We start from the raw sequence: 4,374 nt of genomic DNA on the forward strand, positions 1-4,374 counted from the left end.
CAGGTCCCTGCTTCCCTTCTGTCACATGAGGATAATGATCTCCACTCAGAGACCCCATTCAGGGCCACTGAGAGATTCAAGTGGGATACTGTAGGATAAAGTCATTTAAGTTTACAAAGCGCTGTCTAAATATTGTCCCAGGAGTCATACCTGGCAGTAGCAAAGGAGCCTGCAGGGTGATGTGTGAGAAAGGGATTCCCCTCAGTGAGTTCCTAAACGGACCCTGAAGATAGTCTAAAATGTGGGCATGTGGGTGAAAATGAGTGTGCTGGATGTGTCCAATGTATCTGTGCCCTTCAAACAGATTCGTGTGATGTGTGTGAATGCCAGTGCTAGTTTGTATATGTGTGTGTGTGTACATGTATGCCCATTTATTCATTTATGCTACAAATTCAGTCTGAGTGCTTACTAGGGGCTCTATCTACTTACTGGAGATTCAGCAGTGAACTAGACAGACAAGTCTTTTTATGTGGGTGGGTGTGTATAAGAAAGTGAGAATCTTTCAGTGTATGAGGAAATGGGTGTTATAAGTGCGAGTGTGTGAGTGTGTGTGTGTGTATGGGGTACGAGTACTTATAACCAATTAGGGAAGATTAGCATGTCAGTGCATGGGAATCTGTGTACTTGCCTGTGCATATGTGTGTCATAAGGGAAAGAAGGAATTCTTGGTCATATTAGGGGAATTTTTAAAAAAATTCTTGTTGATTCAGTTCCAACTCATGGTGATTGCATGCATGTCTGAGTAGAACTAAGCTCCATAGAATTTTCAGTGGTTGATTTTGTTCAGAAAAAGATCTCCAGGACTTTCTTCCAAGGTGCTTCTGGGTTGGCTCAAACCTCCAAACTTCACATTAGCAGCTGAGTATATTAGCCATTTGCACTGTCTAGGAATTCCCCTGATCCCTAAAGGCATCAAATTTTGTTTAAAAGGCTTGTTCCTTAAGGACCTTGTGAGATCCTCTAGTCTCACCCTAAACATTTGAGAAGGGAAACAAAACCCCAGAAGGGGAACACAAAACAAAGACAGTAGACAGCACGTCAGCCTGCAACAGGACAAGGACTGGAAGATGCATCTGCTCGTTCTAATAGGAGCCCTGATGGCCCAGCGGTTACGTGTTGGACTGCAAACCGAAAGGTCAGTAGTTCAAAACCATCAGGCACTCCACAGGAGAAAGACAGGGCAGGAGAAAGACCAGGCTTTCTACTCCAGTAAAGAAATGCAGTCCCAGAAACTCATAGGGGCAGTTCGAGCCCGCCTTATGGGGTCACTATGAGTTGGTATCGACTGGATGGCAGTGAGTTTGGTTTTAATTTTTAGAGGCTCTTCCTAATAAAAATGTGTTAAAATACAAATTTAAATTAATTTGTCTCTGCTTATTCTAACCAGGCTGTGGGGAAGAGTTGGGGGAAACAAAGCAAATAGGTCAGCCAGTCTAGAATATCGAGTGTCCTGGATGCCGTGACCGAATCAACCAGCTCCGACTCATAGTGACCCGATGAGACAGGGTAGAACCGGTCCTGGGAGTTTCTGAAGCTGTAATTGGTCACCGAGTAGAACACCCCCTCTTTCTCCCGAGAGCTGCTTGTGGACAGGAACCTTGCCAACCGAACACATAAACAAGAGGTTGAATTAATTCTCAGGAGCCATGAGAGGATTTGAGCAGGGGAATAAGCTGGTCAGGTTTCTATCGTATATAAATCCCTCTGCTGGAGAGAGACTGGGCTGCAGCTAGTGAGACCTCGGGAGAAAGGCCCTCTAAGAGGCCAGGGTGGTGCGGGTGGGCGGGAAGGAGGCTTGACTTGAGAGGAGACGACAGAAGGAGCGTGGACTGCACCAGGCTTCTAGACCAGGATCAGAGACCTTTGCAGCCATTAGGATGTCAAGGGAGGGCTGCTATTTTTCTAAGCATTTACCATGAGGCAATTTACCTTAAACCGGACAACAAAGAGTAGGAGATTGGGAGTTCGTGCAATCCTCTCATTGAAGCCTTCCAAAAATCTAGTGAAGTGGGCATGCTTTCCCCCATGGTATAGAGAAAAATAACTGCAAGTCGTAGCTACTCCAAGACACCCACCCAAGACTAGAACCAGGTCTTACTGCTTCAAACTAGATAACCTAATGATCCCTTAACGAGCATCTACTTGGTGCCAGAAACTGAACTTGGCACGTTACGCACATTGTTTTGTTTCTGCCTTGCAATAACCATTTCACATGAGAAAAATGAGACCCAGAAGTGTTAAGAAATTTGGCCAGCGCATCAAAGAACTTTCCCAAGAACATAGAAAAGCAACCTAAGAATAGGAGAAAATATTTGGGAACCATATAAGCTTTGAGTTGCAAATGCAAGGTCAATGGGTCAAACCCACCAGCCACTCTGTGGGAGACTAAGGCTGCCTGCTCTCAAAAAGATTTACAGCCTATTCCACCTCTATGTATAGACCCAAACTACTTTTGTGTAAGTAGGGATTTACACAAATACTTGTACATCAATGTTCATTGCAACATTATTCACAATAGCTAAACCATGGAAGCAACCCAAACGCCCATCAACAGACGACCGAATATACAAAATATTGTGTATATACATGCATTGGAATACTATTCAGCCAAAAACAGAAATAAAGCTCTGGCAAATGCTATGATATAGATGATCCTTGGAAACATTTTGTTGAGTGAGATACGTCAGACTCAAAAGGATAGTTACTGTATGATCCCACCATTATATTAAATATATAGAACATGACGTGCATAGGAACAAGTTTATAAGTGGTTATCAGAAACTAGGAAAAGTCCCATACCTTGACCCCTTCAGAGACAGATCCCTCCTTATCTCTCTTAGGTTATCAAAGGCAGTCACATAGGACTGGGGACTGAAAGTCAGGATACTGTGACATTTGGCTCCAGTAGACACATTGTGAAGTTTAGGCAAGGTCTTTGTTAAGGAGAGCACATCCCCATATGCATCGAGACCCAGTGTGTTTATCCTTCGGCAACATGAGGCTGGACCTTTGCCTTAATGCCTGCCTGGTCCTTCCTCCCACCCTGACAAGAACATACACAGTGAAGACCTTCATTCATCCTGCACACTCAGATTTACTCATCTCTGAATCCATCCTCCCAAATGAAAGCAAAATGAGGACCATCAAAGGGTGAGACCTAGAATTTATCTTGTTTTCCTAAACTGGGTATCAGGTTCATTGACTCCAACGTTGTCTGCCATATCACTCTTTCTAGACATTTTCTGACCTCTACTCCATTCTCACTTCCTCAAATTTAGGATTGAAGTCCTGATTCCAGGATGGTACATGCTTCCTAAGATGCCCAGTGTCACCATTAGTCAGAGGCCCTGGATGAGACATCCGAACAGATGGACCATGGACACCCCCTCTCTCCTGAACTTAGCGCGCCAATGTTGGTCACTCTGATGGCCTGAGGCTTGCCGCTCCAACACTACACTTCACTTTCCCACCAACCTACCTGCCAAGATCCCAACGTGACTTTGGTCAAGTTCATCCAAGTTACCATATTTGAGCTGATTTCCTCTAACTTTTAGTTCCTGGGTTTCTAAAGTCACCCCACCCTAATTCCTAAAACTAATTCCTGGCCCCAGTTGAAAGACTTTCAGACTGAGTGAAAGTAATCTTCCATTGAAGTGCATTGACATCAAGACCCCATTGATACTTCCGTCCTTACCAGAAGTGTCAGCAGAGTCCAGCAAGGGCTTGGCTTACTGCCCTTCTTAAGGTCTCCCCAATGTCTGCTCCAAAACCCATAATTGTCAGAAAATATACCCACGAACGTGGTCAGGAAGCAAACAGTCGTCTGTATTATTTACTGTCTTCTGGAGTATAGCCAACAAGATTTTGGTCATGCAGAGGCTGGGAAAATATTTATGTGGGCCATGATTGATGCTTGGTCAGGAGGAACTGCCCACTGTCATCTTTTCTTCCTGTTGATAAGGCAAAGCTAGCATGTCAGATGACCCCCAGAAGGGCGCAGGCAGCTGAGACCTGGCACTGGCTCAGAGTGGGGTGACACAGTTGTCCTCAGTTCCAGCCTTGTTTTTGCCACCAACTTGTCCTTCTCCTCCCATGGTCTCAGCATCTGCACCTGCAAAATTGTGGACTACGCTAGATGACCTTAACATATCTGTGAGCCTATGCAATTGGGACTCACACCGAGTTAGATGTATTTCCCAGATCTGCCATCATGATGCCATTGGTTCATCGCAGAGCTGCTTTTCTTGGCATCCTGGAAACGTTCCTGAAATTCCAGCATCCTAAGATTTCTCTTTCCAGTGATCCAGTTTCTGTAACCAGATGGGAGAACTCCATCTGGAGGAGGAGGACATAAGCTTAAAATAAAAGGGTAAA

At 44.7% G+C, this 4,374-nt stretch overlaps 1 long non-coding RNA gene across 1 annotated transcript; it reads left to right on the top strand.

Annotated features, from left to right (window-relative positions):
- Positions 1–552: 552 nt before the first annotated feature.
- On the top strand, positions 553–3,816 carry LOC123521897. The gene is made up of 2 exons (XR_006680241.1): positions 553–1,135; positions 3,279–3,816. It is a non-coding gene; the product is annotated as an uncharacterized LOC123521897 (long non-coding RNA).
- Positions 3,817–4,374: the final 558 nt, after the last annotated feature.

This window comes from Echinops telfairi, unplaced genomic scaffold, assembly GCF_000313985.2.
Source record: "Echinops telfairi isolate 266 unplaced genomic scaffold, ASM31398v2 ScPeMD7_443;HRSCAF=831, whole genome shotgun sequence".
Classification (NCBI taxonomy): domain Eukaryota; kingdom Metazoa; phylum Chordata; class Mammalia; order Afrosoricida; family Tenrecidae; genus Echinops; species Echinops telfairi.